This window comes from Ambystoma mexicanum, chromosome 2q (assembly GCF_040938575.1).
Source record: "Ambystoma mexicanum isolate Mex_15411 chromosome 2q, UKY_AmexF1_1, whole genome shotgun sequence".
In the NCBI taxonomy this organism is placed as follows: Eukaryota; Metazoa; Chordata; class Amphibia; order Caudata; family Ambystomatidae; genus Ambystoma; species Ambystoma mexicanum.
Window position 1 is genome coordinate 297,804,351 of NC_090924.1, and position 16,296 is coordinate 297,820,646.

Sequence of the window (16,296 nt, forward strand, 5' to 3'; positions counted from 1 at the left end):
CAAAACCTGGGGAAGGGAGACCCCGGCCACCACATTCCTGACTTATCATTTGTGAACACTTCTTTCTTTCTTGTGAACACCATCCCACACTCTTTTGTATTAGTTGTAAAGATTGGTGATAGGTTTTTCTTAGTATAGGCCCTTTTATTTTGACAAGATGTCACTAGAACTGCCTTATTATTATTTGATGGTCATAGCTTGCTCCCATCTTTGATTTAGGTTCAGATTTGGCATTTTTTTAACCCGCATATGCAGTTTAATAAACACTCTTGAACTGTGATGACTTGTTTCTGTCTTTACTGTTGCCACCATGAGTTCCTTACAACTCCCACTCCCCAGGGACCCCTCATCCAGGAGATCCTCCTGCACTGGTCCACCTCCGGGGTCTGGATCCAATAGCGATGGCCGTGCCCCGTCCACCTGGATGACAGAGCCCATGGGATTGCTCGGTGAGATACCCTTTGGTTTCTCACAGTATCGTACCCACTGACCAATGTAAATGTGGGCTAAGTTTCTGGGATAGAACCTGGATTTGTGACATCACACCGGGATAAAACCAGGTGGCGCATGCTTAGAAGATGAGAGCTCCGGAGGATACTTGTTTTTCTGGTGTGATACCTGTCGTTTTGTTTGCTAATAAAAGGCAGTCATTTTGCCCCGTTCTTGTGTGAGGGGGGGTCTTTGATGGGCCAGAGTGTTCTCTGCTGATTGTTGGGGTGACTGCTAGAGAACCCCGACCACATCTATACAAAAGCTCTGTCTATAGCTCAGAAAAATACCAATTTTCACCTTGCATTTAGTTTAGAGTGTAAGGGTCACTTTAGGGTTTTGAACATAGGACTGAAGACGCTTTGCTTACCATCCTGACGCAGACGTTCCATTGTTATGTTGAGGCAGGGAAACCCCTCGTAGAGTTATGTATAGATAGGATTTCCCTAATCTTTTTATCATTTTGACAAAAGTTTATAACCAAAAACCTAACGTGCCACTCGAGTCTTACTCTTGACCCCTTCCAGTACATTAGAAACTCAATTGTTGCAAACTCAAAGGAAAACAAAGTCTGACTGTCCTCAACTGTCCTCAACTGTGTTCGGTTGTGTAAATATCTATGACCTTAAGCAAAGTCTTTCTCTAAAACTCCACTGATTTTGAGCCGTTTCATGGGACATCCCAAGTCCATCCAGTGAGTAAGAAGTGTAGGTATTTTTGGAGGCAAGTTTATGCATAGCTTTTAAACGTATAGTAGCTGGAGGCCCTGCTTGGTACCCAACAACAAATGGCAGAATCTAGGTGGGACCTGCTCTGATTCAAATCTCTTTTTTGGTGAAGACGTCTGAAATGAGGAGCGGAAAGTTAGAGAACAGGGCAATATTCAGTTCCATGGCATTGGTTGGACAAAAAGACTAAAATCTGAAATATGAAGGCACTGTGAGGGAGAATTCTAATTTCTGTGCTAATTCCCTTCAACCTTCGAGACTCTGAGCACTTTTGCTGAACTTTAGGACTTTTTAATTTCAACCCTGGAGAGAGTGGGCCCTTTTTCTCACTCTCTCGTGTATTTTGATCTGATTTGGTTATGTGTTTCCTTTGATTTTGGAGTCTGACAAACTCCATAGGCATCCACTTTTTGTATGGTGACACACAGCACCTTCAGTGCAGTGTCACAGAGAAATCCTTTAGATTTCTCTTAAGGTTTAAATACCTTTTCTTGGGTGAACTACAGTTCCCAAGAATAGTGAAGTGAAATTGACTTTACTTAACTTTTATCTTTGTAGGTCCAGCACACCCCATTTTAGGTGGAGTGATGGGGGGTTACTTAGTTCCTACTTACTCATGTAACATTCTTTATGTTACCCTCACGACTTTAAATGGCTGGTGGCAGTGGTTTAATTTTACTACCATTGTGCTTTTCTACTGCAGGCTGAAACATCAGTCGCAGTATAGCACCCATGGGTGACCATTGTGTCAAAATGACCCCAGTCTTCTTTTTTCACCATTTCTTGTTTGTGAGGTGTTTTTGGGGTTTTACTCTGTGCGCCAAACCAGGTTTAACCCCTTTGTTCATTTTGCCTTTGGTGGGCTTCAGCACTGAAACCCGCCTCTGGCTCCAGTGTCTTTAAGGGCAGGAAGTGAGGGAGGTGCCCGAAACTCCCCTGGCTTTAGTCTCCAGGGCAACCTGAATGCACCCAGTCCTCATTGGCTGGCTGTCCTTAGAGGACAGCCACCCTGCTGTGTGAGTGACAGCTAGGCTCTGCATGAATGGGAGAAACCTGCATAAAATGTGAGGCGTCTTGGAGTTAAGACAGAGTCGACCACTGGGAAGAACACCTCGATGAAGAAACCGTGAACAAATCTTGCTGCATCCTCCTGGGCCGTTGAACTACCTTGTGAAGCCCTGCTGCTGTGCTGAAGCTCCTTTTTCTGATTGAAAAGAGAAGCTCAGGAAAGGACTTCTTCCCTTGGGTTAGTGGGACCAACTAACCCTGAGACTAACTTGGCTGGAAGGCCTTCCCCAACTGGCTGTACTTGTTTGCTGCTGCTGGAACCTAGTGCCAGGGGCGAGAAATCCGTAGTCGAGTGCAACATCTGTAAGCCTGCCAAAAGCTCCAGGAGTCTCCTGAGGACCCTCCCAAAGCAGGACGACCCAAGCTTGAGTCACCTCACCAAAGTGCTAGACTCAAGGAGTGAAGGAAGCCCAACCGATTTCCAAGATCTGCGGTGGTGCTGTTTACCGAGCGCTGAAACTGCGAAGTGAGGCTGATCCGAAGAACGGCCATAGCTGCCTCTGACCTTTTGAATTGCTGTGCAGGAGTCCTCCAGACGTCCTCACTCTTTCCCCCACGACTGAGGCCCAGGAACACAGGATCTGCATCACTGCAACCAGACAGAAGCAAGCGGATCCTCTTCTTCTAACCAAAGGTACTATTCTGACTTTGGGTTACTTACCTCTTTGTCTGTAGTTCTGCTCTTCTCCGTTGGGATTTGCAGTAGCTGGTTTTTTAGAGTTGATGTCAGCTCTGACTTTCACAAGTGTAGCAGCTTGTGACCCTACAGTGATTTTTCTTCAACAAACTCTCTAAATATGAGCAGTACTTTTTGCTATCTAAGAGGTGCCTCAGCTCCATAGACCTTGCTCCAATTGACTTTGGCTGTCCTGGCTCCCTGCAGACTCTTCTAGTCCATTGACTTTTATTCTTAATGTCCGTCATTGGTGAAACATTGGTTTCTAACTAATATTGCTGGGAAAGGTTTTTATCTAGACTTCATTGGGAGATTTAAAAGTGCTCACATGCCCTGAGAACCTGTTTAACCTTTTTCCTTCCTTTAACCTTTCCTTTCTACCAACCTCAGAATTTTACAAAGTGCAAAATTGATATGTAAATGCCAATACTGTCCTAGTTAGTCAAGTCACCTCAGTGTGTAGGAAGTGTGTATGAAGCATCTCTAAAGAGTATCTACTTGCTTTGCCTTGATTCTGAGAAAGTATTTTGAAGTGTATTTGTATTGTTGCACATTGCCCTTTTTAAAGAATTCTTATTTAAAACTGACCATTAAATAAATAATAATTTTACTAGAAAACCTTGTGTGTATTGGTGAATGTCTATGCTACTGCTCTAAAGCTCACAGTCTGGCTGCTCAGTCATTCTACCAACTTGTGTAGTATGGACCTATACCAATAGGTGGTGTAACTAATACCAAGGGGACAAGGATTTTGTAGTCTCCCACGGGGTTACTACATCAATTATTGCCTAACATGCACTCTTCCTAAGTCTTGCATAATGAGACACTATTCAATCCCAAGAAGAAAAAGGTAAACTCAAAACATGCAGTACCCCACTTCTAGCCAAGAGGAGTTAGATGTTTTGGAAGTGATGAGGGAAACAGCCATTCAACACTGAGTTTTTCGTAGTCTTTGAGAGAGTCGGGATACATGTTTATTTCCGCAGGAAATGTAGATTTATGGTCACTAATCTGAATTAGGTTTCTTAAACATTTTACATGCTGAAATGCAACCAGCTGTGGGAAGTGGCCGCCTGCAGGACAGGTGCACGTCACTGTAGCCTATAGCTGCAGCCAGAGGCAGCAGACCGAGCATGCAGGGCTGGTGCAACTTGTCCTGCATAAGAAGACGTTGTTCCCGCCAACATGATGCCATGGTCGGCGTAAATTTCACCTGCACAGTGCCATGCTGCACCCCAGATACTTGACGTCTAGATTGTATCTGCTCCTGATGTACGTGGTGGGAGCTATTAGCCCTTTCTTTGCTGTTGGCATTTGCAGGTGGGGGATTGTATCAGCTGTTGATTCGCTTGACACAAGCACCTGGGTCATGGTAAGGATTTCTTTGTTGTCTGAACCCTACTAAGGCCTGTATTTCCATACAAATGTTTAAGTCACTACAGAAAAGGCTGGCTATGGTTTGCTGGCTTATGTTGTGTTGTTGGACTTTGGCAACCTAGCCGTTAAGTGCAAATTGTTCACTACTGTAGCTAGCTCTGCAATATTATGGCTTTACTGATTCACTCTGTTTTTACTCGGGCATTATTAAGTGGGGTGATCTGTATGTTGCTTGTATTGTTTTCATACAGTTTGTGTGGGCTAATGCCTGCTACCAGAGGAACCCCACGAGGGAAAGCCTCTCTTTTGTTTCACGCCACTCTCTAAGTCTTTGCCTCCTCCTCAACTTCCCCTCAACTATACATCTGTTACACAGTTGGCCACTTTCAAGCCAACTGGATGATTGAAGGGGAAAGAGTATAATCGCACCAGTAAACTGCCGAAACAAATATGACTTGAGTAACAGATTGAAACAGACCCCCCAAAGTGGAGCTTATAGCTCAATCCTAATCCCTATTAAGAGCCCCACAGCGACCCTCAGTATAGGAGCATCAAGTTATGCGTGCAACAATAGGAGATGCAGAGTATATGGGAGAACTAATAATCTGTACTAGATGTGTACCAGCACCTCCAGTTGTGGTCAACTGTACTTTGAGAATCCTTGTACTGTAATGTTGTACTGATTGATTTTCATGTAGTGCATAATGGTGAAAAGACTCATTCATGTGTCAGTATTAGGTCCCATGAGATGGATGTACTCATATGTGTTCAGCACACATCATCAATCTAGGACATGTTTGCAGAGTTTTGCACATTGCTAATTTGCACATTAAAATTGCAAATGTGTCAAAAAGAAATGGTTGTACTTGCGTATATTGCACATTGCATTTTACTCTCTTGATACATTACATATGGATTTTATTGTCAATCAATGCATTTACACTCTGTTGCACATTAAATTTGGTTTGATTGTCTATGTATGTGTTTACTCATCTGACAGTTGTGTACATGATTTAACCACGTTTGAAATTGAAAATGCATAGAAGTGATAGAAGTGATCATAAATGGCAAAAATTGATATTGATCACCTTGTTGTGGAACTTAGTTGCAATTCGAGCGTATCCAATGTAAGCAGAGGACTGCTCAAAAAATGTCTTGCCATTAATTACTGGGGTCAAAGAAATTCAGTTTTTTTTAAATAATCCAACATAGTTTCTGCTAGGAACAAATCCCTTTTATGCCCTGTTAACCATCCCAGTTCACAGCAGTAGGAGCTCCCTCTCGTTAATACTCCCAAGAGCCCCACAGTGACCATACCTTTTCATGATTCCTAAAAGACTGATTAAGACAGAGTCAAGGAAGCACCACTAAATGTACTCCCGTGTAGATTTTGGATTACCTGCTATATTCCGAAAAAGTGAGAAATTTGTGCAGTCGTTGCTTGCGAAAAGTCGAAAGGTAGTCGAGGAAAGAAGAAACTCGAGTGGCTGAATCTTTGCAGCTTTATACCCTGCTTCTTTTCTGAATTCATTTATATTACATGCAAAGTGTGGACAGCTTGGGACTAGCCCCATGTTAAAGGCATGATCCGATAAAAAATGTTATTGTCCCTACGGGTCGGCCATGTTTTTTTAAGCCTAAGTGGCTCGATTTTAGAAAAATTTCCTATGGACCTTACCTGAGTTTTCGTCCATTAAACACACGCGAAAACAGGCACCTGGGCGCTGCCATTTTGTTATAATCCTATAATTTCCCCCATCGCCCTGGCTGACCTGCTTTTGCGACACTAAATCAAATCCCCGGCCCCTGAGCCTGACATTATCAAAACATTCATATTCCCCGCCTCTCTCCGTGACGTTACTGTGCTGCGTAGGCAAACGCGCCCAGTCGTCTTCTGCGCGACTCCACACAGAACCCGGAAACCAACACAGATCAACTCACAACACAGTGCGCCACAATTCGGAATATGAAACTGTACTTTAAAATGAAACAGCAACACGGTACATTTGGTAAAGTACATTTATTTGACATTAACTGTTTAGAGAATATTCAGCAATTGCCATATGAACTCCGAAAGCCATTTATTTTCTTTTATCTGTATCCGCAATAACTGTTCCATTTCATCTTGAGTCACGCGCTGTTCCTTTATGGTACACAGGGTGTTCATTTTCGTAAAAAGAATCACTTTGGAAGCAGGGTGAAACGCAAGGCTGTTCCATCAACTAGGCACTAGTCCAGCGTAAAGGTTGATATGTTGCTTCTAGCCACTAGTACAGCGTAAGGGCATGTGGGCCCTTGGCGATCGTCCCATAATATGGTGATCGTGCTCCAGTTGTTGACACAAAGCTGCAGGTGTCTGCTGAAGAATCCATCCGCCGGTGTCTCAAACAGATGGCAGTGGCAGAATGGGATCAAATACCTGTTATGAAAACAAAACAATTATAATTAGTCTCGCTAGCCGAACTTCATTAATATTACTCATTTTATTTATTACGGCCGATCAGAAACTATTTGCTTGCAAGGATAGTTCAATGGAGTATGTTCGTATCTAAAATCAATGCGAAAAGTAACGAGATAAATCGAGGCCAACACACAATGAGAAACGACTGTTTGTCAACATGCCTGTGTAATGATATGATATATGATATGGCATGAGTAACGCGCCTATACACAAGTGTTTCAAGGCGCGACGAGGCAGGGGGGGAACAAGGGGAGACAGACTACGATACTACTAGGCCAGGTGTCATTCAGATCGCGCAAGGGGAAGGGGGGAGGGGGGCAAAAGTGCTGTACATGTTTAGTAGAATACAAGATAAATAATAGGGCCAGCTGGTGGCAAGTGCAAGGTAAGTGCCGGGAGAAGGGGCTGAAGGATACAGAGACAGTCCCGTAGTGCAGGTAGGCAGTGCAGGGAAGAGTGGCTGGGCCAAGGAACGTGATAGTTGAGACCTGTGGACCTGCATGCCCATGTGCCCACTACGAACACGTTTCCCTTTCTTTTCCTAGCTCTTCATTCATTCATTTATTCATGCATCCATTCATTAATTCTTCATTCCGGTATAAAAGCGTCTAAACATTTACTCACATTATATTTGAAATTTCCATTGTGTCTCTGCGTAATGCAGTCTGTAAATCTGACTGTGCTCTTGACAACAATTTTCCGTATAATGAACTAACATGAAACTCGGTCTAGTTTCAGAATTTTCTGCCTTATCGTCTCTTACGTTATTGCACACCCCCTTCAAATGAAGTTCTTTCGGCATGGTCCCTGTCTCAAGGTCAAAAAACAATACAACCTTATACTTCCAGTGCGAATTGTGGGCCTCTTCTGGCCGCGAGCTGAAAATCAAAGCCGCTGTCCTTCGCATTCTTTATTTGCAACATCCCGTAGTAAAGGCATCTGTGAGAACATGAAGTTTCGAATCCATCTATGTAGTGTTCCTCAATGTGAAAATGCGAACTGGCTTCTCTCCCAAATGCCACGGCCCGCTTGGCACGTTCTAAGGCCCCCAATTTTGTCCCCGTTGTCTGCGAGCTTTGCAGCCCCAAAGAATCATAACTATGGAGACATTTAATTTTTGGATGAAGGTCAGGGAAAGTATAAAGTACCAGAGGAGTTCAGTTAAAAGTGAGATTTATTGTTTGTTTGTTTTATTGTTTGCAATACGCAAGCCTCCCCTCCAATAACAGTGCGCAACAGTGCGCAGCATTTACATTTACATGAGATGAGACATGAGAAAAATATATACATACACATATATGAGGTGAATAGAGAGAATTCAAAGATGACACCCAGCAATTTCGCCACCCATGATGGTGAAGGTAGGGGTTAGGGTTCCAGGTACACTGTACAATAACATTTATTTACAAAAAGACAATCGTATTGCAATTATAGACATATAGACATGGTCAGCAATATTCAGACAATGGTCAGCTTGTTCGCCACCCATGATGGTGAAGGTAGGGGTTAGGGTTCCAGGTACACTGTACAATAACATTTATTTACAAAAAGACAATCGTATTGCAATTATAGACATATAGACATGGTCAGCAATATTCAGACAATGGTCAGCTTGTTCGCCACCCAGGATGGTGAAGGTAGGGGTTAGGGTTCCAGGTACACTGTACAGTAACATTTATTTCAAAAAGACAATCGTGTTGCAATTATTTAAACCGGGATTTCTACCTCACAACCAGCTCCCCTTTGGGTGGACATGGCACAGTCGCAATGTTCGGTGGCAACGCATCACTGCTCTGCACAGAAACGTCCAAAATTCCATATCTGTGCTTCTCTAACACAGCAACAATAAGGCCTTTCACAAAGTCGAACTGCATTTCATCATAGACTGGTTGGATCACCCATTGCTTCGTTCGTTTTGAAAAGCGCTTATTGTAGCGAGGCATCCTTACTTTACCCCTAGTCCTAGATTGTTCACGTCCGACATTGCTGTTATGGGCCAAGACCGCTAGTAGAGTGCAATGTTTCATGCCCCGATAGCTAAAATGCAAGCGCTTTGGTCTGTACTTGAGGCACATATTGTGGAACACCTCCAAACCTCCTGAGTGACAGAATTCTGTCAGTCCTCTCAAATCTTGTGATAGAGTTTTGTCGAAAACAATCTTCTCAATGGCTTTGTGTGTCGGTGAAGATGGAATCAACCACTTCTTCTTCCTTGCCTCCTTTGGGGACAATGGCCCATGTTCACATTGGTTGAAATGTTGGTTTTCTGACCAGCGGTGAACGTTGGTACAGTGGTGCATCAGTGACCGCCATTTTTCAAGTAGTATTTTCACTGACCCTTCACAAGTTTTTGAGCTCCACCAAAGATGGTTTGTGATAGACTGGGACCACTGCAAAATACTTTCAAAACCTTTCTTTTTTCCTGCAGCCGAGATTTTCTTACTGATTGATGTAGCAAGATGCCATACGTCAAATTGATGATTAATATTTGGGAACTGCTCTCTCATTGTCTTGGCAATTGAAACGTGTCTGTCCGTGGCTATTCGATGTCCATTCCCCTTGATTGTAGATCTTGCACTGATTTTATAAATCCTAGTTTCTCCATGGCCACTGAGGATGTACATTGTGACACCTGCACGACCAACGAACTCACAATTTTCTTACTATCCATGTCATGAAAGTGGTAGGTGCAGTACTTGGCAGAAAATCCAGGGCTGTCGCACTGTCCATCGCCGGCTAGCCTGAATCGTTTCCCTTCGAATGTACTTGCTAGAAACAATTGTTCAATTTTCCAAGCATCACTAATGGCCGGAAACAGATAATCATGTTGGTATTTGTAGTACTGCGTTTTAGAAATGAAATGGAGTCCCACAAACTGAAAGAAAGCCTCTAACTTTCTAAAACTGGAGCCACTAAAAAGTGATGCAGCTGCACACAGTAGATTGCCTGCTGGCATTTTCCCCAGCAACAGTTGTGCAGACCATGAGAACATATGATTTCATCTACAGGCGGCCTTTATTTTGACGTTACTGCCTTTTATTTGACGAGTCACATTATTCAATGGCTTCCCACATACTTTCCCTCTAACGGAATGCCCACATTTCAGCATACTTATAATATCCATCAAACAACTGTTGAATACAATGTATTTGCTCTCTTTCATTAGATTGTCATCCGGCGTCAACGTTGTTTCGGCCTGTGACGTTGTGGAGATTTCAACACATTGGAAAGTAATATTGCTGATATAAAGTTCTGATGCGTCGATGGATGCTGCTGGTTCATTCTCAGTCATTTCAACATCTGTTACTTCAGCATTAATGGGAGAACACAACAATGTCGACAGGTTTTTGGGTGGCAATTTTTTGGCGGGTGTAGATTGTATGACTTGATCTTCAATATGCAGTGGGGCGGTCTCACTGTAGCAATGGTCCAATGCAACTTTGCTGTATTCTCCAAACTCAGCAAATTCAGTTTCTGGCCATTGGACAGGAGCATCTCGAGCCTGAACACGCTGCGCCTCAATGAATAGTTCCTCCATAGTGTACATGGTCTGGCAAGCAACATCTCTCATTCGCTTCACTGTCTGTGTATGTATAGTTCTGACACCCACGGGTAACTAGAGGAGAGATTGGAAAAGGGATGTTCAGTTTAAACACAAGATAAAGTGTAGTCCAATTGACTGGAAAAAAACATATAATAGTCCCCAGCACAAACATTTTTGAAAAGTTATGAACTGTTTGTGACTAACCTTTTTTTGGTTTCTTTTCTTTGCAACTTTTTTGACTCGACCTTCAACATCTGCACGCTGTAGCTCCGATTCGTTTCCGCATGTCCTCCCTTCCTCTTGCGCTGCAACGACTATATTTTCTGTATCCGCATAGACAGCATGGAATGAGGCTCCATCGACTCCCTGAAACATAGTACTTACATTACTATGTATCAAAATATTGTTAGCATAAAACACATGTGAGGACGAACACACAGGTACATCTCAATAGCCAAACACGATTTAAACATTGTTTGGAACAATCAAACGACAAGTATTCGACCAGTGATGATGTAGTTCGATGGAACTGTCAGTATCCATACCTCTGGCTCCGCATGGACTGCCATGAATGGTTGTATTGGAGCGGAGGCATCAGCATCTCCCTGAAACGCAGTACTTGCATTAGTATGGTTTTCAATATTTGCAACATAACACACACTTGGCGTCAACGGCATAGGTACATATAAAGAGATAACCACAAATGATGCATTGTCTAAAACAATAAAGGAAACTCAAAATATGCAGATTGCAATGACTGATTTCACCGATTCCTTTACATCTGCATCTAAATGGGATGTTGTGATTGTAGTGGAAGCTCTGTCGTCTCCCTGAAACACAGCACTTGTGTTAATAGGGAAGAAAGTCTAGCAAATGTATTCACGTTATATGATCACGCATGATGGATCTGTCAGTATCCATACCTCGTGCTGCTGAAGAATATCTATGGATGTTGCAAATGTAGTGCGCACTTCCGAAACTGTTGCGCCGATTCATATACGCAAGGTCCCGCTATCACTTCCCCTGGAATTACTTGAATGTCAGGCTCTGCATCAAGTGCAGGGGTTGACGCTCCATCAACTGCCTGAAACATAGTACTCGCATTAGTAAGGATTACAATATTGAAAACATAACACACACTTGGGGTCGACAGCACTTGTACATATCAATGGCTAACCACGAATGAAACATTGCGTAGAACAATCAAACGACAAGTATTACAGCTCTGATGATGACGCTCGATGGAGATGTCAGTATCCATACCTCCTGCTGGTGAGGAACATCTAGAAATGTTGTAGATGTGGCGGACGCTTCAGCATCTCCCTGAAAGACAGTACTTGCATTAGCATGGATAACACTAATTATAACTGAAAACAAACACCAGTGGACGGTAACTAAGGTGTATATCAATTGGAAAGCACTAACCAAACATTCGAAAAAATAGTTACACGATAGAATAAAACTATTACTTGACACGCATAAAACAAGTCTGTAGCGGAGTAGCGTAGCAAGATTACCTGATACGCGCTAGAAGTGGTTGATAACTGCGAGCACATCAAGGATGTAGAATGTTCTTGCTTCAGATTGAAGGGAGAGTCAAGAAGTTGTAAAGGTAAATTATTGATTGATAATGAAATGCCAATATTAAAAATAGCCATGTAAGGCGACAGAATACTTGAAAAATGCGCAATATAGCGCAGTTCCCTGTTCCCATATATATACATTTCGTTTGTGGGTTATGAAATCGAAAAAGAATTTATTGAAAAATGTCATTATTCAAAAATCTATACACTCATATCAATATCGAAAGTATTACAAGGGATACAACACCTAAAATATCAATTAATCCATTAGGCTACCTACACACTGCCGCAAGGCCTAAAGCTAAATCCGGACACTTGACTCACCAGAGGCGGAATGTGGACGGATAGAGTGGGAATAGCGTTTGCGAGCAATTTCCGTGTCGTTCGCTGTTTATTCTTCTTTGTTACCCAAGATGTGGCGTACATGTCCGAGGAAAAGTGCAGGCTGCAGATGCGGTATTGATCACCCCTCTTGTCCTGTAAGACTTGTTGAACTCTACTTTCAAGCTCATCCAGTGGATATCTGCAATGTGTCTGACCCATTCTCTGATTCGATCAACAGTTTTCGGGAACACATGCATTGTAGTGCCTTCAGATTTCGCATGGGTCTTCGAAGGGCAACCGCTAATCGAACAGGCAGGCATTGTTGACAAATCTGAAAAGTAAATATCGACATTATCATACAATATTCATGAATAAAGATTTGATGCAAAACTTTATACTAAACTCTGAACATGTGACTCGTCCCTTGGATGTTCTGTCTTGCACGAGAAGGAAACACGCTTACAATATAGACTGGACCCCCGAAGGATGCAATTCGATGACAATTGACACAGATGAGAATAAATAGATCTATTGATAGCATAGCAATGGAAATTCAAGTCAATAGCAATGAGACCAATGAACATAGCACTATTGGGTACTCTACACGCAAATAGATAGAAATTGAAAAATCTGCGAAATATGACCAGGATACATGGCCTTACCTTGACCAACAAACAGTTGGATTCAGCAAGCAGAGCAGTATGTTGCGGGAGAATAGGTGGATGGCCATAGGTAGCGCACTGATGGGTATGCTCGAAGCGGTCACAGAAGTTCACGGATAGCACAACGACGAGCAGATTAGCATAGATCTCAGTGGTTCCCAGGTAGCACGTTCAGGAGTTGACTTGCAAAGCACAAAGATGTTCTCATGAGACATATCGAGTGGTTTTTAAAGTATTAGAAACTGGGGTGTGTTTGTGAATGAATGACGTATGTATGTCGTGGTATTAGGGGGGCGGCCTGCTTCAAGGGGAGGCCTGCATGGAGACACGGTGTCTGAGGAGGCCATGTGACCGATGGCCCCTTGGCGTGGGATACCTTTTCAAGTGTACATGTAGTTTAGCACCTTTGCCTTTCGCGCCGCTGACAGCGTGCATCCACTGGCGCGCACCTCCTTTGATAGAGGGTGGGTGGGATCGAGGGGCCTGGGGCGTGCAGATAAGGCACAGGAAGACTGCCGAATGGTGACACACTTATGTGGATTGCAGGGGGGCGGCCTGCATCAAGGGGAGGCCTGCATGGAGACACAGTGTCTGAGGAGCCCATGTGACCGATGGCCCCTTGGCGTGGGATACCTTTTCAAGTGTACATGTAGTTTAGCACCTTTGCCTTTCGCGCCCCTGACAGCGTGCATCCACTGGCGCGCACATCCTTTGATAGAGGGTGGGTGGGATCGAGGGGCCTGGGGCGTGCAGATAAGGCACAGGAAGACTGCCGAATGGTGACACACTTATGTGGATTGCAGGGGGGCGGCCTGCATCAAGGGGAGGCCTGCATGGAGACACGGTGTCTGAGGAGGACATGTGACCGATGGCCCCTTGGCGTGGGATACCTTTTCAAGTGTACATGTCGTTTAGCACCTTTGCCTTTCGCGCCCCTGACAGCACGCATCCACTGGCGCGCACCTCCTTTGATAGAGGGTGTGTGGGATCGAGGGGCCTGGGGCGTGCAGATAAGGCACAGGAAGACTGCCGAATGGTGACACACTTATGTGGATTGCAGGGGGGCGGCCTGCATCAAGGGGAGGCCTGCATGGAAACACGGTGTCTGAGGAGGCCATGTGACCGATGGCCCCTTGGCGTGGGATACCCTTCAAGGGTACATGTAGTTTAGCACCTTTCACTTTCGCGCCCGACAGCGCGCATCCACTGGCGCGCACCTCCTTTGATAGAGGGTGGGTGGGATTGAGGGGCCTGGGGCGTGCAGATAAGGCACAGGAAGACTGCTGAATGGAGACCCCTTGCCCTCTACTGCAGTATATCGTTGCCTATCAATAACAAATGCCACATACCGGAGATTCTTGTGAGCACAGACCCACACTTCAACCAGTGTATTATAGTGGTCAAGACCCTTGACCTAAGGTCTGTATAATCCAATGTTAATTGATATTATAGATATATATGTGGCTTTTATAGAGACATAACCTACTGAAAGACTTTGAACAAGTGTTATTTAGTGCATGCATTATCGAGAATATTTTATTTTAGCTTAGATAGATAGTGACCACCATGCTTCACAGCGACCATAACCTTCACCAATTCGGCGCACAGATGTCTGACGTCCATCCTTGAATGGATACACACTTGATTCATTTAAAAAATCGAAACAACCGTTGTTAAAATATATGTGGTGTTTTATTTTGTAACTTATTTTCATGACACAAAAATACAAGACTTTAAAGATTATACAGGTCAGGTTGCAGCACAGCGAGAGAAAATCCCCTGTACTGACCGCTGTCACTTGGGAACATTTCTCTTATGGCACGAATGGCACAGGCTGGTATCACTCTTCGTGGCTCCACGGTGTCCAAGCCTCCAGTGGAGCCACCATGTAAAGGAACGATAGGCCACCAGCCTGTACCACCTGTGAAAAGGAATGAAACAAACAGTTTTTAAATGACCAAGATAAGTTTTTCCCCCCCAGTGCCAAGCCCTTTTTGGTGATTTCGGTATTGCAACACTCAATACTTTCTAACGTTTTCTCCCTAATTAACCCCTTCAGTGCCAAGGACGAGCTATCTCGTCCTTGGCACTGTGGAGGTAATCCCAAGGACGAGATATCTCATCCTTGGCACTTAAAAGGTTAATAAGCATTTGTTGTCAATGACAATTCTTGTAACTAATGGCATTCAGCACGGACAAATGCTATCTAGACAATGCACACTATTGAACGACTTTCATGCGTTACTATGAGATGAATATATAATTTTGGATATAGTAGAAGACCATGAAATAGGAGTGGCATGACAAGCAGAGTATACTTACTCGAACTTGAATTACGAGGCCAGGCATCCCGTGTTTTCTCGGCAGCAGCAGTTCTCGTCCTCGGTTGGCATTAGCTCGCACAGATTGCATGTGCACCAGGTGGAGACGCCATCCATGCGACTAGGCCCAGGCGCTTCATCTGTTGAATCGTCCTCCCAACTGTTGTCCGAATCCCCATCGTTTTCGCGTGCTTCCCTTTCCAGTAGTTCTTCCTTGGTATACTCGGGCTCGTACATGTAGGGCATTATTGTAGCCATGTGTGGTAAACAAAGTACAATAATTCATAGAGATGGTACAGGTGTTCACACGGGATACAAGCGGCGAAGGTAGCTGACCAGAGCACAGAAACGGGTCACAGAATACTAAAAGTAACACAGAGAGGAATGGAATCGAAAATCTGCTGCTGTGTGTTGTGAAACGGTCTGTTTATACTTATTGAGGAAAGAGGCGTCCTGCCATTTCCATGGCAACACGTCATTAGCTGAGGCGCAGCGATTGTTGACACGAGACGTGCTTTGGCGTTGGGAAATGGGCGGTACGCGTCTGCTGATGACAGGCTCAGGGGCGGGGGATTTGATTTAGTGCCGCAAAAGCAGGTCAGCCAGGGCGATGGGGGAAATGATAGGATTATCACAAAATGGCAGCGCCCTGGTGCCTGTTTTCGCTTGCGTTTAATGGACGAAAACTCGGGTAAGGTCCATAGGAAATTTTTCTAAAATCGAGCCACTTAGGCTTAAAAAAACATGGCCGACCCGTAGGGACAATAACATTTTTTACCGGATCATGCCTTTAACAATGGCTGGCAGTACAACAACAATTCCGGTGAAATCACCTCATGGCAATCAAATAAAGGCTTCCTGTGTGCCTGCAGTATCAGCAATGTCTTTACCAGATTCCAGCAACTTGCAAGTACTACGACCCCTCACCTCGTTACTTTACTCAGCTTTATTGTCAATGGTAGAAGAACAGAGAGCTGAAATTGACAAGTTAAATTCTGTCCTGGATTCGTTCTAATTATACTGGACCGTCTGTTTCATACATACACGTTCAGTCTGCTACAAA